This window comes from Arachis hypogaea, chromosome 4 (assembly GCF_003086295.3).
Source record: "Arachis hypogaea cultivar Tifrunner chromosome 4, arahy.Tifrunner.gnm2.J5K5, whole genome shotgun sequence".
Lineage (NCBI taxonomy): Eukaryota > Viridiplantae > Streptophyta > Magnoliopsida > Fabales > Fabaceae > Arachis > Arachis hypogaea.
The window spans coordinates 62,849,898-62,871,203 of NC_092039.1; positions in this window are offsets into that span (position 1 = coordinate 62,849,898).

The following is a 21,306-nucleotide window of genomic DNA, read 5'->3' on the forward strand; positions in this document are numbered from 1 at the left end:
GCTCAAGTGTTTAGGGTTGATTCACTCAATTCTCTCCTAATCATGCTTTCTAAGATTTGTTTTTCTTCTAACAATCGACATATATTTCATGCATGCATACAAGTATCATGAGGTCTTTTCTTTAGGTTGTAATGGGGCTAGGGTCAAGGTAGGATGCATATTTGGTTAAGTGAGCTTGAAATTTGAATCTTTGATAAGCTTAAACTTCCCACCTAACCTATGACATCCTATACAATTAAGTTCTAATCTAACTACCCATTCCTCACTTTTTCACATACTCATGTATTCCTTTTTAATTTCACAACACCTATGCATTGATTTTATTGGACTATACTTTGATTTGGGGCATTTTGTCCCCTTTTATTGCTTTTTCTTTTTCTTTTATTTTTCTATTTTTTTTCTTTTTCTTTTCCATATTATTTTTTTCTTTTTTTTTTCTTTTGTTTTTCTCATTTTTTTCTTTCTATATACAAGAGCCTCAATGCATAAGGTTTTACATTTGATCAATATATGAGTATGTACCCAATTTCCAATATTTTCAATAATAATACAAAACTACCCTTTTATTCACCCAATGTCCCAAGGTTCCCACACTTGAATGATACTCACACACACTAGCCTAAGCTAATCAAGATCCAAATAAGGACATTTATTGTTTTTCGCTTTAAGGCTTGTAATGTGCTAAAATAAGAACAAGTGGGTTAATCGTAGGCTCAAATTGGCTAACAAAGGGATATAAAAGGTAAGGCCATTTGGGTAAGTAAGCTAAATGAAATGATGGCCTCAATCATATAAATGCATGAATACACAAAATAATGGACATAAAGAATCAAACAAATCAAAGATTACAATCATAGAAAGAGAATAATGCACACAAGAAGGAAAATAAGTGGTTATAGGACGTAACCACACCATTAGGCTCAAATCTCACTTGCTTGTGTTCTTAGCTCAAAAACATGATCCACAAGATATATAATTCAAGCAAGTTTAATGAAAAGTTTTCACTCAAATCAATTGAGGTGCCCTATAGATAGAAATCCTTGAAAAATTTCGTTATTTTGACTAAGCTTATTGTGTATATATATGCAAAACTAAGAAAATGCAAGTAAATATCCTAAAATCCTAGAATGAAATGCAAAAGTGTTGGAATTAGAAACTTGTCACCTAAAATTGCCGACCGGTCAGACGACCTCCCCACACTTAAAAGTTTGCACCGTCCTCGGTGCACTCAAAGATGAGCAAGGGGGTACGGCGACTCTCCGGATTGCTACGTGTTCTTGGTCTTGCTTCCATGTTTGCTTGTGGTGCATTCATCATAAAAAAACAAAAATATAACACCATAAGATGAGAAGATATGAAAGCAAGGAAGCATACATTGTTGGAATGAGGTAAATCACTAGAATTGAGTGAGTGAATTAGTGTGACATGAATGACAAATAAGTGTGTGAATTCTAAATTGCACGGTTTAGAACACACATTAGCATAAAAGCTATGTCACAAAAGAAGCATGCACTTTACTCATTCTAGTGTGCTTGAGATGCTTTAAGTGAACTTGTAAGGTAAAACAAGCATTAAAGAAGCATGGAAGCATTCAAGCTAAAACATATGGATGCATATGATCATGAAATACAATGCATTAAGGTAAATTCACAACATCATCTATCAAGAAAAAAAAAGTTGCCTAATCAAGGAAAAAGATTCAAATTACATGGTGGCCAAATCATGCAATTCACGAAGAGTTACAAACTCGAAGGCAATTCTCATCACTTGGTATTTTCAAAAGGTAAGCATGAAAAATTCAAAACCAAGTTAAATATAACCTCAATCATAGAATCCAACAAAGATTATCTACAAATATTCATGCTAAAATAGCATTTAGGCAATGAGGGGGAAGCAATGCATAGTAAACAAAGTCAATAATCCAACACTTGTAATGAAAAGAGAGAAAATAGAATGAAAACCAAACTAAAACTAACTAAAATAAATGGTTATCCATGGTGTTTGGAAGTGTTGGATGAGGGGTAGAAGGAGGAAAGAAGAAAGGAGAAGGAAAGAAATGGAAAAATGAGAAGAAAAGAAATGTAGTGAAGGAAGGGCATCCACGCGTACGCGCACATGGGGCACCCGCGTCGATGGCTTATTTCGAGAATGGCGCGTACGCGTCATGTGCGCGTACGCGCAAGTGGGGTTGTGCCAAAGGCACAACGCGCGCATAGTGCGGGCCTAACTCTCGGGTTAATGCATGGAAGGTGGAACTTCTCAACCCACGCGTACGCGTGCATGGCGCGCTCGCGTGGATGGTCGAAAATGCTCAATGTACGCGTACGCGTGCAGTGCGCGTACGCGTGGATGGTGCTCTGTTTTTCAAAAATTTTTGGTATATTTTTACACCAATCCAAGCATTCCAAACCTCCAAACAGCTACCAAAACACCATAAAACCTTATTTAACATACTAAACTATCAAATGCACTTAACAAACTACCAAAACATGAAATTAAACTAATTCTACCCATATATACAAAAGAGAAAATGAAAAGATTTTACCATGGTGGGGTGTCTCCCACCTAGCACTTTTGTTTATTGTCCTTAAGTTGGACTTATGGGGAGCTCCTCATCAAGGTGGCTTGTGCTTGTACTCATCTTGGAACTCCCACCAATGCTTGGTTCTCCATTGTGCCCCAAGATTTCTTGTGGATTGAGCCAAGTGTTGATGGAGTTCTTTACAAGCTTGGGGCTCCCAAAGTTGATCCTCTTCTTGTGATCCGGGGTCCCACACTTTATTTTCACACCCGTCTTGAAGTTGATCATCCTTATTAGTCCATCCGGGTGGTGAATAAGGTGAATTCTCTATGAAATGCCCAACAATCCTCCTAGACCCATCTATTTGAGCACTACTCCAACCTTTATATCTCATGTTTGATGCATTAACCATAATGAGCCTTGATTTGCAACGCCAACCACGAAACGTCTTTCGCTTACGCTTTATCCCACAAAGCATCCTAAGTTGACCATCCGTATCAAGCAAACCATATTCAAGTGGGATAATAAAGCTAATAGAAATGAACTTCACCCACTCAAATGAAGGTGTAGATGGCAACCAAGGCAAAGATGATTCCAAAGATCTTGACAAAGCATAACCAACCCTCGTTCGTCTATCTCTAGGGATTTCCACCTCTTCACAAGATCTCTTGATCTCAATCCTTTGTTCAACAATTTTATCTAAACCTTTCCTTTACTCAAATAATAATAGGGAGGGTGAGAAAAATTTACCTCCTCAACGTTTTCAAATCCAACCGGAGAAGGTTCTTCATGCTCAAAGGATTCTTCACCACTAAGACTTGATGCTTGATCTTCATCACCAAGGGAACTCAATTCTTGCTCTATCCCATCCAAGTCTTCATATGGAGTATGCCTTGGAAGGTGTGCACTTTCCTCCCTAGCATCAATTTCAATCATCTTGGAGGGGTTTTCTTCAACTCTATGTTCCCATGGAGGCTCCGCATCTCCTAAGTCTTCTACTACTTCTTCCTTGTTTTCAACAATTAAAGCTTCCTCCAATTGTTCCAATACAAAGCAACTTCCCTCATTTCCCACCGGAGTTTCCAATCTCTCCTTCATGCTATGTTCTTCATTCGATTCTCCACATGTAGCCGTGGGAGTTCCTTGAGTGTTCAAGCATTGGGAGGCTAATTGATTTGTTACCGCATCCAAGGCGGCCATTAAATTTTGCACATCCCTTTTCATCTCTTCTTGCCCTTGAACAAGAACACCAAGGGTTTCATCCATTAGAGGTTGGGGTGGATGGAAGGATTCATCATTTTGGGGGAAGGGTTCATAGTAGGAAGATGGTTCTTCTTGGTAGAGTTGTGGTGGTTCAATATTCTCCACTCTTTCCACTTGTTGCACAACACACTCCATGGTTGCTTGAAATTGATCCAATGCTTCCTTAAGATGATCCCTTGACTCTTGTTCTTCTTGGATATCATGATAGGGATCATATAGGTCTTGGATCGATGGACATGAATATTCTTCCATGTGAGGTTGTGGTGGAAGGTAGTATTCATCTTGTGGTTGAAAATTTTCATATATTGGAGGTGGTTCATCTTGGTAATAATGTGGAGGAGGTGGCTCTTGAAAATATTGATGTTGGAATGTTGGTGGCTTTATATATGGTTCATATGGCTCATAAGGTTGTTGGTAGGATGGATATGGATTAGGGTCATATGAAGGTAGTTGGTAAGAAAGGGCTTGTGAGTATGGTTGAGAGTTATGTTGAGGATATGGATCATAGGCATATGGTGGTGGTTCTTGAAAGTCACAACGAGATTCACCATAGCCATTGGATTGATATGCATCATAGAATGGCTCTTCTTCATTGTGCATTGGTGGGGGGTTGTTGCCATGAGGATTGATCATAAGCATATGGCTCCTCCCACCTTTGATTGTCCCATCTTTGATACATTTCTTCATTGTAATCTCTACTTCCTACAACATAGTTGTAATCACACTCATAGCCAAAATGAGAATTCATGATAGCAAGAGGAAAATGAAAACAAAATCAAATAAGAAGCAAGAAAATTAAATCCTAAAACTAGCAAGAGCTAACAAAAGCAAACATATTCACACTATTCACATATGTACAATAAACAAAAGCTCAGATGTCTTTGGACCACTGACGATTGGATTTTTGATGGTTTAGAATTTCACAAATGAATTCTCGTTGCAAGTATAGTTTCTAAACCAATCACTAATCCTTTCATACAAAAGATTGTTTGTCACAAGTAACAAACCCCTAAAATTAATAACCGAAGTATTGAAACCTCGGGTCGTTCTCCCTAGGAATTGTAATGAAGTGTCTTGTTATTGGTTGTGATGTGTTTTGGGGTTTTGGATAAGAGATATGAAAGTAAATGGCAATGAAATTAAACTAACAACTATAAAGCTCTTGGCAAGATATGAGAACTAGAAGTTCTATCCTAGTTATCCTTCTCAATTGTGATGAGTATTGTTCATTGCTACCACTTAGTTAACCCTTACTAAAGAAAGGAAAGTCAAGTGGATGAATTGACTTGAGCCACAAGTCCTAGCCAACTCCCAAGGAAAGACTAGCTTTAGTGCACTCCAAACCAATTAGCAATCTCTCCAATTATCAATCAACAAAGGAATTAGATAACTCAAGTGTCACTAATTACTCTACCTAGGCCAAGAGGAACAAAATCTACACTATATCTAGAAGAGGCATTTCAACAAACACATAAAGTGCAATAGAAGTAAACATTATTAAATGCAAGAATTAAAGAGAGATCTAACTACAAAGGCAAGAGATCAACAATAGAAAAGCAAAGAAGAATAATTATTATGAATTACCTCTTATTGAATTGGAAGAAAATGGAAGGAACAATAGTAGATCTACAACAAAGTATAAGAACAACATAAAGGAAATTACAATAAAAGAATGGAAGAAGAATGAATCTAACAACAAGGAATTGAGATGTAGAAGTAGAAGAAAGCAAAGATTAAAACCTGGATCTAAGAACTAATCCTAATCCTAATTCTAGAGAGAAGTGAGAGCTTCTCTCTCTAGAAACTACTTCTAACTACTAAACTATGACTAATGGTAACTAGATGCTAAAGTGTGAAGTATGTTCATTTCCCCTTCAATCCTTGGCTTAAATAGCATCAGAAATGAGTTGGATTGGGCCCACAAGGCTTCTAAAATCGCTGGCCACGTTTTGCTTTAAGTGAACCAGGTGGCAGCAACGGCGCGTGCGCGTCCTTTGCGCGTGCGCGCCACCATACGTGTAGCAACTATGGCAAATCTTATATCGTTTCGAAGCCCCGGATGTTAGCTTTCCAACCCAACTGGAACCGCATCATTTGGACCTCTGTAGCTCAAGTTATGGTCGTTTAAGTGCGAAGAGGTCGGCTTGACAGTTTTTCGGTTCTTTCATTTCTTCATGAGTTCTCCAACTTCTCATGCTTCTTTCTTCATTCCCTTGATCCAATCTTTGCCTCCTAAACCTTAAATCACTTAACAAACATATCAAGGCATATAATGGAATCAAGGTGAATTAGATTTAGCTATTTTAAGACCTAAAAAGCATGTTTTCACTCTTAAGCACAATTAAAGGAGAATATACAAAACCATGCTATTTCATTGAATAAATGTGGGTAAAAGGTTATAAAATCCCCTAAAATCAGTACAAGATAAACCCTACAAATGGGGTTTGTCAACCGCTCAGCTGGTGGATCTATACACATGAGAAAGACAATTGATACAGTTGCCAGAAATCAACATCTGTACCTAAGTAGTGAACCTTCCATGAAAGAAGAGGCTAAAACAGTAACTCCTGAACTCAGTCCTGCAGAACAAGTCATTGAATTAAATCAGCAATTAGATTTTCTAGCAAAATAGCTATCCGAATTCAAGGAGATATTGCAAGACACAAGAATGGCTAATATGAATATGGAAGTGCAGTTGAAGCAAGCAGAACAACAGTTATAAAAATAAATAACAGAAGAGTGCCAAGCAGTTCAATTAAGAAGTGGGAAAACATTAAATACCTCACTTCAAGGCAGCAGGAAGCCAAGAAATGAACAAACAGCTACCCAAAATCCCTCTGAGGACAGTAAGAGCCCAGAGAGGAATAATTCTGGTGCTCAAACGCCAGAAAAGGGTGGAGAGCTGGCGTTAAACGCCCAACCCAGGCTCAGTTCTGGCGTTCAAATGCCAGAAACAGGCAAGGAGTTGGCGTTAAACGCCCAAAGCAAGCTCAGTTCTGGCGTTCAAACGCCAGAAACAAGTAAGGAGTTGGCGTCCAACGCCAATCTAGCTTCCAACCCTGGTAACACCAGTGAGGGATCAAACACATACAAGTGCTGATAGCAACCCCTCTAAAAAGGCTTCTCAAACCACATCTGTAGGCAATAAACCTATAGTAACTAAGGTTGAGGAATACAAAGCTAAAATGCCTTATCCTCAGAAACTCTGCCAAGCGGAACAGGATAAGCAATTTGCCCACTTTGCAGACTATCTCAGGACTCTTGAAATAAAGATTCTATTTGCAGAGGCACTTGAGCAAATACCCTCTTATGCTATGTTCATGAAAGAGATCTTAAGTCATAAGAAGGATTGGAGAGAAACTGAAAAAGTTTACCTCACTGAAGAATGCAGTGCAGTCATTCTGAAAAGCTTACCAGAAAAGCTTAAAGATCCCGGAAGCTTTATGATACCATGCACATTAGGGGGTACTTGTACCAAGCAACCTAATACCTACATCTACTATCAGAAAGCTTGGTTTGACTGAAGAAGTCAAACCAACCCGGATATGTCTCCAACTTGCTGATGGCTCCATTAAATACCCATCAGGTGTGATTGAAGACATGATTGTCAAGGTTGGGCCATTTGCCTTTCCCACTGACTTTGTGGTGCTGGAAATGGAGGAGCACAAGAGTGCAACTCTCATTCTAGGAAGACCTTTCCTAGCAACTGAACGAACCCTCATTGACGTCCAAAAAGGGGAATTAACCGTGAGAGTCAATAAGGACGAGTTTAAATTGAATGTTGTCAAAGCTATGCAGCATCCAGACACCCCAAATGACTGCATGAGCATTGATATTATTGACTCTTTGGTGAAAGAGGTCAATATGATTGAAAGTCTCGAATCAGAGCTAGAGGATATCTTTAAAGATGCTCAGCCTGATCTGGAGGAACCAGAGAGAATAATAGAACCTCTAAAAATCCCTCAGGAAGAGGAGAAACCTCCTAAACCCGAGCTCAAACCATTACCACCATCCCTGAAATATGTATTTCTGGGAGAAGGTGACACTTTTCCTGTAATCATAAGCTCTACCTTAGAGCCACATGAAGAAGAAGCACTAATTCAAGTGCTAAGGACACACAAGACAGCTCTTGGGTGGTCCATCAGTGATCTTAAGGGCATTAGCCCAGCCAGATGCATGCACAAGATCCTATTGGAGGATGACGCTAAGCCAGTGGTTCAACCACAGAGGCGGCTGAATCCAGCCAAGAAGGAGATGGTGCAGAAGGAGGTCACTAAATTACTAGAGGTTGGGATTATTTATCCTATTTCTGATAGCCCCTGGGTAAGCCCTGTCCAAGTCGTCCTTAAGAAGGGTGGCATGACAGTAGTTCATAATGAAAAAAATGAACTGGTTCCTACAAGAACAGTTACAGCGTGGCATATGTGTATTGATTACAGAAGGCTCAATACAGCTACCAGAAAGGATCATTTTCCTTTACCATTCATAGACCAGATGCTAGAAAGACTAGCAGGTCATGAATACTACTGCTTCCTGGATGGATATTCAGGTTATAATCAAATTGTAGTAGATCCCCAAGATCAAGAGAAAACAGCATTCACATGTCAATCCGGAGTATTTGCATACAGAAGGATGCCATTTGGTCTGTGCAATGCACCTACAACCTTTCAAAGGTGCATGCTCTCTATTTTCTCTGATATGGTAGAAAAATTTCTGGAAGTCTTCATGGATGACTTTTCAGTATTTGGAGATTCATTCAGCTCCTGTCTTGACCATCTAGCACTTGTTCTAAAGAGGTGCCAAGAGACTAACTTGGTTTTAAACTGGGAGAAATATCACTTTATGGTGACTGAAGGAATTGTCCTTGGGCACAAAATTTTGAACAAAGGAATAGAGGTGGATCAAGCTAAGGTAGAGGTAATTGATAAATTACCACCACCTGCCAATGTTAAGGCAATCAGAAGCTTTCTGGGGCATGTAGGATTCTATAGGAGGTTTATAAAAGATTTTTCAAAAATCACGAAACCTCTGAGTAATCTGCTAGCTGCTGACACGCCATTTATCTTTGATAAGGAGTGTCTGCAAGCGTTTGAGACTCTGAAAGCTAAGCTGGTCACATCACCAATCATCTCTGCACCAGACTGGACATTACCATTTGAGCTAATGTGTGATGCCAGTGAGCATGCCATTGATGCAGTGTTGGGACAAAGGCATGACAAGCTTCTGCACGTCATTTATTATGCCAATCGTGTTTTAAATGACGCACAGAAGAACAACACAACCACAGAAAAAGAGTTACTTGCAGTGGTTTATGCCATTGACAAGGTCAGATCTTATTTAGTAGGATCAAAAGTGATTGTGTACACTGACCATGCTGCTCTTAAATGTCTACTCACAAAGCAGGATTCAAAACCCAAACTCATAAAATGGGTGTTGCTTCTGCAAGAGTTTGATATAGAAATAAGAGACAGAAAAGGGACAGAGAACCAAGTAGCAGATCACCTGTCCCGAATAGAACCAGTAGAAGGGGCATCCCTCCCTCTTACTGAGATTTCTGAAAACTTTACGGATGAGCAACTCTTTGCCATCAAGGAAGTACCATGGTTTGTAGATATTGCAAACTACAAGGCTATGAGATTCATACCCGAATAGTATAGTAGGCAGCAATCAAAGAAATTGATCACAGATGCAAAGTACTATCTTTGGGATGAACCATATCTCTTCAAGAGATGTGCAGACGGAGTAATCCATAGATGTGTGCCTAAAGAAGAAGCACAGAAGATCCTCTAGCATTGCCATGGATCACAATATGGAGGACATTTTGGAAGTGAGCGAACAGGCACAAGAGTCCTTCAATGTGGCTTCTATTGGCCTACTCTCTATAAAGACTCCCGAGAGTTTGTAGTTAATTGTGACAGTTGCCAAGGATCTGGCAATCTGCCTCACAGTTATGCCATGCCTCAACAAGAGATCTTGGAGATTGAGTTATTTGATGTATGGGGTATTGACTTCATGGGGCTTTTCCCACCATCATACTCAAACACTTATATTCTGGTGGCAGTGGATTATGTATCCAAATGGGTGGAAGCTATTGCAACACCTACTAATGATACTAAGACAGTGCTGAAATTCCTCCAAAAACATATCTTCAGTAGATTTGGTGTCCCTAGAGTACTAATCAGTGATGGGGGCACTCATTTATGCAGTAAACAGCTTTACTCTGCTATGGTTCGATATGGAGTTAGCCACAGGGTGGCAACTCCATATCATCCATAGACAAAAGGGCAAGCTGAAGTCTCTAATAGAGAACTTAAAAGAATTCTGGAATGGATTGTGATTAACCGTAGAAGGGATTGGGCAAGAAGCTTGAATGATGTTCTGTGGGCATACAGAACAGCATTCAAGACTCCTATAGGGACCTCTCCATACCAGCTTATGTATGGAAAAGCCTGTCACTTGCCAGTGAAACTAGAACATAAGGCCTACTGGGCAACCAGATTCCTAAACCTTGATGCCAAGTTAGCTGGAGAAAAATGATTGCTCCAGTTAAATGAGCTAGAGGAATTCAGACTCAATGCTTTCGAAAATGCAAAAATTTACAAAGAGAAAGCAAAAAGATGGCATGATAAGAAGCTGTCATCCAGAGTCTTTGAGCTAGGGCAGAAAGTTTTGCTGTTTAATTCTAGGCTCAGATTATTCCCCGGGAAATTGAAATCCTGGTGGAGAAGACCATATGTGATTACAGGTATGTCACCATATAGATACGTAGAGCTTCAGGATAATGATTCTAACAAAAAGTTCATTGTTAATGGACAGAGAGTCAAACATTATCTTGAAAGCAATTTTGAGCAAGAATGCTCAAAACTGAGACTTGATTACAGCTCAGTAATAGTCTAGCTAAAGACAATAAAGAAGCGCTTGCTGGGAGGCAACCCAGCCATTAACAGAGCTTATTTGTTAATTAATTGAATTTTACAGGTTCATATTAATTATCTTCAAGGTAAAATAGCAATTGCATGAGTTCACAGAGTTACAGAAGGATTCAGAGGATAAAACAGCAAAAAGAAGCTCACTGGTGCGAAAAAGCCAGTAAGAGCTGTTTTAGACGTTAAACGCCCAAAAGAAGCATATACTGGGCGTTTAACGCTAGTAGAGATAGTGGGGCGTTAAATGCCCAGACCAAGCACCAACTGGGCGTTAAACGCCCAAAACATGCAGCAGTTGGGCGTTTAACACCAGGATTATGGAGGGGAGGAAGTTTTTGTTACCAACTTGATTTTTTTCAAATTTTCATGTTTCCATCCATAATTTCTTGCATAAACACATTACAAATCCTAATTTTTCAAATCCTTTTTCAAAGATATCAAATGTATCTTAATTCTTAACATAAATCTTTTTCAAATCCTCTTCAACTTCTTTTCAAATCTTTTTCAAATATTTTTTAAATTCTTCTCAAATATTTTTTAAATTCATCATATCTTCTTTTCAAATTTCAGATTTATCTTTTTCAAATATCTTTCATATCTTTTAAATTTTAAAAGTGCATCTTTTTTCTATCATACTTATCTTTTACAAATCATATATTCTATCATATCTTCTTCAAGATTTTCAAAAACCCACCCCCTTCCCTTTAAATCCACGTTCGGCTCCCTCCTCTCATCCACAATTCGAACTTGGCTCTCCCTCTATCCCTCTCCTTTCCTTTCTTTTGCTTGAGGACAAGTAAACCTCTAAGTTTGGTGTGTTTATCCGTGATCACTAAACCAATACCCACTAAGATCATGGCTTCTAAGGGAAAACTGATGAGAGGATAATTTATACGCTTTTTGGCATTGTTTTTAGGTAGTTTTTAGTAGGATCTAGCTACTTTTAGGGATGTTTTTATTAGTTTTTATGCAAAATTCACATTTCTGGACTTTACTATGAGTTTGTGTGTTTTTTTGTGATTTCAGGTATTTTCTGGCTGAAATTGAGGGACCTGAGCAAAAATCTGATAGAAGGCTGAAAAAGGACTACAAATGCTGTTGGATTCTGACCTCCCTACACTCACAATGGATTTTCTGGAGCTACAGAACTCCAAATGGCATGCTCTCAACTGCGTTGGAAAGTGGACATCTAGGAATTTCCATCAATATATAATGGTCTATACTTTATTCGAGCTTAAACGATGCAAACTGGCATTCCACGTCAGTTCCATGCTGCATTCTAGAGTGAAACGCCAGAAACACGTTACAAACCAGAGTTAAACGCCAAAAACACATTACAACTTAGCGTTTAACCCCAAGAGAAGCCTCTTCATGTGTAAAGCTCAAGCCCAGCCCAAGCACACACTAAAGTGGGCCCCGAAAGTGGATTTATGCACTAAGACTTATTTCTGTATAACCCTAGTAACTAGTCTAGTAAAAATAGGACATTTTACTATTGTATTAGACATCTTTGGTCTCAGCTTTAATCTACTGTTCATCTTAGGAGACTATTGATCAAGTTTTGAAGGCTGGCCTCTCGGCCATGCCTGGACCTTGATCACTTATGTATTTTTAACGGTGGAGTTTCTACACACCATAGATTAAGGTGTGGAGCTCTGCTATACCTCAGGTTTTAATGCAAAGTTCTACTATTTTCTATTCAATTCATGCTTATTCTTATTCTTAGATATTCACTGCACTTCAACATGATGAATGTGATGATCCGTGACACTCATCATCATTCTCACCTATGAACGAGTGCTTGACAACCACTCCCGTTCTACTTTAGATCGAGCGCATATCTCTTGGGTTCCTTAATCAGAATCTTCGTAGTATAAGCTATAATCCATTGGCAGCATTCTTGAGAATCTGGAAAGTCTAAACCTTGTCTGTAGTATTCTGAGTAGGGTTCAAAGATTGAATGACTGTGACGAGCTTCAAACTCGCGAGTATTGGGCATAGTGACAGACGCAAAAGAATCATGGATTCTATTCCGACATGATCGAGAACCGACAGATGATTAGCCGTGCTATGACAGAGCATTTGGACCATTTTCACTGAGAGGATGGGAAGTAGCCATTGACAACGGTGACGCCCTACATACAGCTTGCCATGGAAAGGAGTATGAAGGATTGGATGAAGGCAGTAGGAAAGCAGAGATTCAACAGGAACAAAGCATCTCCGTACAATTATCTGAAATTCCAACCAATGATTTACATAAGTATCTCTATCTCTATTTTATGCTTTATTTATCTTTATATTCGAAAACCAATATAACCATTTGAATCCGCCTAACTGAGATTTACAAGATGACCATAGCTTGCTTCATGCCAACAATCTCCGTGGGATCGACCCTTACTCACGTAAGGTATTACTTGGATGACCCAGTGCAATTGCTGGTTAGTTGTGCGAAGTTGTAACAAAGTGTGATTCACGTTTGAGAGCTCCAAGTCTATTGGCGTCATTGTTGACGATCACAATTTCATGCACCAAAAACAAACCACTCCAAGAGGCAAGAAAGAGAATATTCCAAAACCACTTTGGAATCAATGGAAGTTCTTAACCAATGAACATTCAGACCATTACTACAAAATAATGGGTCTAAGGTCAGTGATCCAAGAAGTTAAATTCAATTTAAAAGAAGATGAATATCCGGAGATCCAAGAGCAAATTCGAAACAAGAGCTGGGAAATCCTAGCTGTTCCGGGGGTTACCTGAAACGTGCAACTCGGTCGTCTTAGAGAGGCCCGAGGTGGGGGGATTGATGACCCGAGCTTGATGTGCAGAGTGGTTGGTGGTTGTACCTGCAATGACACTCCGATGCTCAAGTTAGCATGGGTCCAAGCAGATATTTGAGTGGAATTAGAGTGTGTGTTATACCTGGGTGCTCCAGTGTATTTATAATAGTTTGGCCGTGATCTTCCCTGGATAAGATATTCTTATCTTATCTTATCTTTTTGGGAGTTTTATCCCTATCTTTGTGGAACCGCCTTTCCTAGGCCTTTTCGGCCTTTAGGTTTTGGGCTGCGTTCCTTCTGATGGGCCTTCTTAGCTTTGTTGTCCGAGGTCCGACCTCAGGCGTGGGCCTTTGGGACGAGGTCGGACCTTTCATGGATTTTGCCGAGTTTGGAGGAGCTCGGTCAGGGTATGAACAGTGCCCCTGCCCGAGTTCGTCCTTTTTGAGAGGTCGAGCTCGGGCATAGTAGTTTTTCAAAATTTCAAAAATGGCCGTTCCTGCATTTATTTGCATTTTACCGTTTCTCCTCGATTTCCGTTCGGGCTCTGTGAAGGTATTATTTATTTGCCCCTTTCCCCCCTTTTCTTCGTTTATTCTGTTCCCTTCCTTTTTTCTGAGTTTTCGCCATTCTCCTTTTTTGAGCATCGCTTCCTTTTTCTTTGTTCTTCTTCCCTGAATCTTTCCGCGTGTCTTTCCGGGGTTTCCTCTGTGCCGCCGTTCCGTTCTCCTTGCTTCGGAGCTCGTCGTCCTCGTTTCTTTCTTTCCAGGTTTGTTCCCATATGCTTCTGTTTCTTTTTCTCTATGCCTGGGTTGCCCCGAAAAGAGGCGCCGCCATTGCTTTGTCGTTTGTACATGGGGGGGATCTTTTTTTGTTCTCTGGTATTTTGCTCCGGGTTGCTGTATTTTCGTCTTTAAAAGATCTTTGTTTCTTGTTTTGCTGAATGGGTTTTCGCTGTCTGCTTTTATGTGATTTTTGCTTGCTGTTGTATTCTTCTTTGTAGGCAAGAATTTTTATGTCTCGAAAGGTTCTTCAAGCGATGTCGGCCAAGATTCCAAGTGGTCTTGGTTGGGTAGATCCTGTTCCTCTAAGAGTCCCTTCTCTGGTAGATTCTGAGTATTTAGCTAGGTTTCGTAGGCAATGTAGCATATGTGAAGATAGAGAGTCTGAGAGGGATTATGAATTAGTAGCCCCGGATTCCGAGGAGAGAGTTTGCTTCCCGCCCTTAGATAGTTCCGAGAAGCTCTTCTTTTACGCTTATGATTGTTTTTTCTCTAAGCTGAGTGTCCGACTTCCTTTTAGCGACCTGGAGTCCGAGGTGTTATGGTCTTGTAACCTTGCCCCTACCCAGCTCCATCCAAATTCTTGGGCATTTTTAAAGCTGTTTCAACTTTTGTGTCAGTTTTTGGGTGTTGCTCCCTCTATTTCTCTTTTTTCCTATTTGTTTGTGTTGACGAAGCCGGGGTTGGGTGGAGGGAAGGTATCTTGGGTCTCTTTTAGGGCTAACCAGGGAAGAAAGTTTTGTACCCTGTATGATGAGTCCTTTCACGATTTTAAGAACTTTTATTTCAAGGTTCGGGCTACTGGAGACGTCCGACCTTTGTTTCTAGATGAGAGTGGGGAGCCTTCTTTTCCTCTTTGTTGGCAGGAGAATGTAGTGTCTGTTAAGTATACCTTTGAGAGTCTAGATGAGGTGGAGCAGGCTTTTGTGGGTGTGGTGAGCAGTTTATGGGGTCGGGCACCTCACTTGGACACGAAGAAAATGTTGGGGGATCCAAGCCTTCTCCGTTCCGAGTTAGGTAGTTCCCGACCTTTTCCGAGATTCATCTTTTTTAGTACTTTGGTTTTGCTTGTTTTTGGTGGAATTTCTGTTGTGGTAATCCCTTTCTTTATTTCTTGCAGAGATGTCTTCTCAGGCGGATTCCATGAAGTTCCTTCGTCGGACGAAGAAATCTGTGGCTGCTCGGAATATCGGGGCCGGGGAGGCTTCTGCCCGATCTTCTCCACAGAAGACTACTGTGGGTGTTCAGACTCGGTCAAAGACTATTCCGACTCCCCAGTTCCGAGCTATAAGTCAGGATCCTCCGACCTCTGGGCCTGCTACTTCTTCTCCTCCTCCGTTTTCGGGTCCTCCTCCCAAGAAGCAGAAGACCTCTCAAGAGCTTGCCGGTTTCAATGATAAGGACTTTGACGCTCTTGGTTGGATTGAGCAGCATATTCTCCCTCAGACCTTTATTTCCACTGATGATATATCTATGGAGCATCATTTTCAGTATATGGCGCGGAGCTGTGTCCGGATGGCTAGTCTCCATGCCGCTATTGCCCGGGAGTTCAAGAAATCCCCCCTTGGGGCGACCAGCTCCCGACTTGAGAAAGCTCAGTCCGAGCTTGATAGGATTAGCCAACTGAAGGCTGCCAGGATTACTGAGTTGGAGGCCTCTTTGGAGAAAGAGAAAACTAAAGCTACCGCGGCTGTGGCGGCAGCGAAGACATCTGAGGAGATGGCGAAGGCAGCTACAGAGAATTATACTCGGCTATATACCGAGCTTGTGGAGACAAAGGAGAAGTTGCAATCCGCGCAGGACGAGTTTTACGAGCTGGAAGGTCATGTGGCCAAGGGTATGGATGCTATGTTTGAAAATTTGAAGGCTCAGGTCCGGGTTCTTGCTCCCGACCTGGATCTGAGTTTATTCAGTACGGACAACATTGTTGTGGAGGGAAAGATTGTTCCTGCTCCTACCGAGGATGAGGTTCCGATGTCCGACCCCAAAGTTCCGGTTGAGAACCCGACTTCACCTTTGGTCGGGGATGGTTCTGGCGTGGAGGCTTCAAACCGGGATGACGTTGCTTTTGATGCAGTCCCGCTATCTATGTTTCCTCCGCAGCCTTCTGTTGATGTGGAGTCTGGAAAGGATCTTGATCCTCTGTAATCTTTTTTGGTGTTTTGCCCGGCCTGTGGGCTTTTTGGATGGTTTCTGTAAACGCTTTGGACACCTTTTGCTTATTTAGCTACTTGTAGTAACTTTATTATGCGGTGTTTTTGTTCGCGTTTTGACTTTTTGTTTCCGCTTTTGTGCTTTTTAGTTTGTTTTTGGATAACAACTTTTTAGCTAGTGTTTCGAAACTTCCTTTGCTTTCGTGCTTGTACTTTTTAGCCGCTTTTTGTAAAGCAACTTTTTAGTAAGCGTTTTCGAGATTTCCTTTGATTTCGTTCTTTCGCTTGTACTTTTTAGCTGCTTTTTGTAAAGCAACTTTTTAGTAAGCGTTTTTCAAAATTTCCTTTGATTTCGTTCTTTCGCTTGTACTTTTTAGCTGCTTTTTGTAAAGCAACTTTTTAGTAAGCGTTTTTTGAAATCTTGGTTCTCGCCATTTTAAGGCTTCTTTCTTGGATCCGAGTTTTTTCTCGGACCTCGGGCGCCCGAGTACCTCCTTTTTGTTGGGTCCGACTTTGTCGTTGGTCGGCTTTTTTAAGTTATTTTTGTAATCTCTTTTTATTTGGCTTTTTTTTGGGCCATTTCAGAGTTACTTTATAACTTTCCCTTTGTTGGGTCCGACCTTGTCGTTGGTCGGCCTTTTAAGTTATTTTTGTAATCTCTTTTTATTTGGCCATTTGAGCCTTTTCAGAGTTACTTTATAACTTCTCACATTAATTTGAACCTCGTCGCTTTTATCTTTGCCGACCTTGTGTGGTCTCTTGGCAAATGATTTTTTGCGTTTTGCCGAGCATAAATTAATGCGCCTTGGTGGGGTACTTTCCAGGATTTGTTTCATCATGAGGAAGAAGAAAAGAAAATAGGGAAATTTGATTAGTATTAAAAAAGAAAGAATATTTACAGAGTGTTTACCCTTTAACTAGGTCGGGTGTCTTACTTTAACCGGGTGTCTCATTAAAAAACCCTTGTAGGGAAAAAGAGTACACCTCGGGTTAAGTTTTTCTAGCTGTAGTACCGCCTTAGATTACAGGCGTGCCAGGCCCTTGGCAGCTCATTGCCTTCTAGGTCGGATACTTTGTAGTAGCCTGTCCCTAAGACTTCTGTTACCTTGTAGGGTCCTTTCCAATTTGCAGCTAGCTTTCCTTCTCCCGACTTTTGTGTTCCGATGTCATTTCGGATTAGAATCAGGTCGTGAATGGAGAAGCTTCGCTTTATTACTTTCTGATTGTATCTGAGGGCCGTTCGTCGTTTTAAGGCTTCTTCTCGGATTCGGGCTCTTTCTCGGACCTCGGGGAGGAGGTCGAGTTCTTCCCTTTGTGCCTGTGGGTTGCCTCCTTCGTTGTAGAAGATGACTCTGGGTGACCCTTTATCTATTTCGATAGGAATCATTGCCTCCATCCCGTAAGCTAGTCGGAATGGGGATTCTCCCGTTGTAGAGTGTGGGGTTGTCCGATATGCCCATAGTACCTGGGGGCGTTCCTCGGCCCATGCCCCTTTGGCCTCTTGGAGTTTTCGTTTTAACCCAGCCAAGATGACTTTATTTGCAGCCTCTGCTTGTCCATTGGCTTGTGGGTGCTCGACCGATGTGAATCGCTGTTTGATTTTTAGTTCGGCCACCAAGTTCTGAAAACTTGTGTCCGTGAACTATGTTCCATTGTCTGTTGTGATGGAGTAGGGGACTCCGAACCTTGTGACAATGTTTTTGTATAGGAATTTGCGACTTTTCTGAGCCGTAATGGTGGCTAAGGGTTCAGCTTCGATCCATTTTGTGAAGTAGTCGACCCCTACTGTGAGGTATTTGACTTGCCCCGGTCCTTGGGGGAATGGACCGAGTAGGTCTAGTCCCCATTTTGCGAAGGGCCATGGTGCGGTGATGCTGATAAGGTCTTCGGGTGGTGCCTTGTGAAAATTTGCGTGTTTTTGACAGGGGGGCATATTTTCACAAATTCCGTTGCGTCTCTTTGCAAGGTCGGCCAGTAGAACCCGGCCCGGACTACTTTCTTGGATAATGCCCGAGCTCCGAGATGGTTCCCATACATGCCTCCGTGGACTTCTTCGAGGACGCTCTTTGTTTCTGAGGTCGGGACGCACCTAAGGAGGGGGTTTGAGAATTCTCTTCTGTATAATACGTCGTGAATTAGTGTATAATTTTGGGCGTCTTTCGTGAGTCTTTTAGCTTCCTTTCTTTCGGTGGGGAGAGTTCCCGACTTCAGGTAGTTGAGTATGGGGGTCATCCATCCTTGCTGTTGGTTGGATATATTTAGCGTTTCTTCCTCTTTTATCACGGAGGGGGATTGTAAGGTTTCCTGGAGGAGACTTCTGTTGTTGCCTCCGGGCTTGGTGCTGGCGAGTTTTGAGAGGGCGTCCGCCCGGGCGTTTTGCTCCCGAGGTATATGCTGGATCTGTATTTCTGAAAAGTGGCGTAATTGTGCCTGTGTTTGGTCTAGGTATTTTTTCATAGTTGGGTCTTTGGCCTGGTAGCTTCCATTTACTTGTGATGTGACGACCTGGGAATCGCTGAAGATCGTGATTCTCTGGGCTCCGACCTCTTCGGCTAGTTTTAGACCTGCTAGTAGGGCCTCGTATTCGGCCTGGTTGTTCGAAGCCTGGAACTCGAATTTTAGGGATAGTTCTATCCGTGTTCCTTGGTCGCTTTCGAGTATAACCCGGCTCCGCTTCCTGTTTTGTTTGAGGACCCGTCGACATACAGGTTCCATGAGAGTGGGGTTCCAGGGGTCTCAGTGTATTCTGCGATGAAGTCGGCTAGGTACTGAGATTTTATGGCAGTCCGGGCTTCATAGTGGAGGTCGAACTCGGACAGTTCCACCGCCCATTGTAGTATTCGTCCTGCCAGGTCCGTTTTTTGTAGGATGTGTCTCATGGGTTGATTTGTCCGGACTTTGATGGTGTGGGCTTGAAAGTAGGGACGGAGCCTCCGAGCTGTGAACACTAGGGCGTAGGCGAATTTTTCTATTTTCTGATAGTTTAATTCGGCCCCTTGTAGTGCCTTGCTTACAAAGTATATGGGGTGTTGTCCTTGGTCATTTTCTCGTATTAATGCTGAAGGACTGCTCGATGTCCGACCGAGAGGTATAGTACGAGCTCTTCCCCTTTTAAAGGTCGGGTTAGGATTGGTGGCTGCCCGAGGAATTCCTTGAACTCTTGAAAGGCTTTTTCGCACTCCGGGGTCCACGAGAAGGGTTCCCTTTCTTTAGGAGTGAGTAGAGAGGTAGTGATTTTATCGCTGATCCTGCAAGAATCTTGATAGGGCGGCCAGCCTTCCATTCAGCTGTTGTACTTCTTTGACACACGTCGGGCTCTTCATATTGAGTATCGCTTGGCATTTGTCCGGGTTTGCTTCGATCCCCCTTTGAGTCAACATGAAGCCTAAGAATTTCCGGCTTCTGCGGCGAAGGTGCACTTCGTCGGGTTGAGTCTCATGTTGTGTTTTCTGAGGGTGCCGAGGACACTGGTGAGGTCGGTCAGCAAGTTTCGTCTTTTGTGTTTTACCAGCATGTCGTCGAGTACACCTCTAGTTGTAGTCGATGTGCTCTGAGAACACTTTGTTCATTAGCCTCTGGTAGGTTGCCCCTGCGTTCTTCAGCCCGAAGGGCATTACTACGTAGCAGTAGTTTGCCCTTGGGGTTATGAACGAGGTCTTTTCTTGGTCGGGTCCGTACATCGGGATTTGATTGTATCCGAGTATGCGTCCATGAAGGAGAGATATCTATAGCCTGAGGCTGCGTCTACTAAGGCGTCGATGTTTGGTAGCGGATATGGGTCTTGGGGCAGGCTTTGTTGAGATCCGTGTAATCGACGCACATCCTCCATTTTCCTTGGGCTTTTTTACCAGGACTACGTTGCGAGCCATAGGGGGTATTTTACTTCCCGAATGAACCCTGCATCTAGTATGCTTGTACTTGTTCTTCTATTGCTTGCATGCGTCGGCCCGAGCTTCCTGCGTCTTTGTTGGACAGGTCGGACCCGGGTATACTGATAGCTTATGGCACATCAGTCGGGGCTTATGCCTGGCATGTCGGAGGCTTTCCAGGCGAAGAGGTCGGAATTCTTTTAAGAGGGTTATGAGTTCCTCTTTAGGCCGCTTCGAGGTTTGCTCCTATGTTTGTTATTTTTCAGATGTGTTCCCCATTTGGATTTTTCGGTTTCTCCCTCTGGTTGTGGCCGAAGTCTTCTCGGGCTTGACTCGCCCGAGTTCTATTGTGTTGACTCTTTCCTTTTAAGCTCAGGCTTTCGTTGTAGCATCGCCGTGCAGTTTTTGGTCGCCTTTCAGGGTAGCGATTCCTTTTGCGGTAGGGAACTTCATACAGAGGTGTGGGGTGAGACTATAGCTGCCAGTCTGTTTAGGGTTGGTCGCCCAATGAGGGCATTGTATGCTGAAGTGACGTCGACTATAATGTAGTTATGCTTAATGTTTAGATTGCTCGCCTTTCCAAGGTAGTGTGTAGCGAGATGTATCCTAAGGGATGGATCGGGGTATCCCTAGTCCAAAAGTCGGTGGGATAGGCCTTTAGTCTTTTTCTTCAAGTCCGAGTTTGTCGAAGGCCGTTTTGAACAGGATATCTGCAGAGCTTCCCTGGTCAATCAGGGTTCGATGTAAGTTGGCGTTTCAGGATGATGGTGATTACCATTGGATCGTCGTGCCCGGGTATTACCCTTGAGCATCTTCTCGGGTAAACGAGATAGTAGGTATTCGGGTAGGGGATGTCTTCTCGGACGTGGTAGACTTCTTTGAGGTGTCTTTTCGCGAGGATCTGGATGTTCCTCCGCCTGCAAACCTCCATTTATCATGTGAACGTGCTTTCAGGGGTTCGCGGGGTTTGTTCGCCCGATCTTCGTTATCTCCCTCCTTCTCTTCTGGTCTCTTCTCC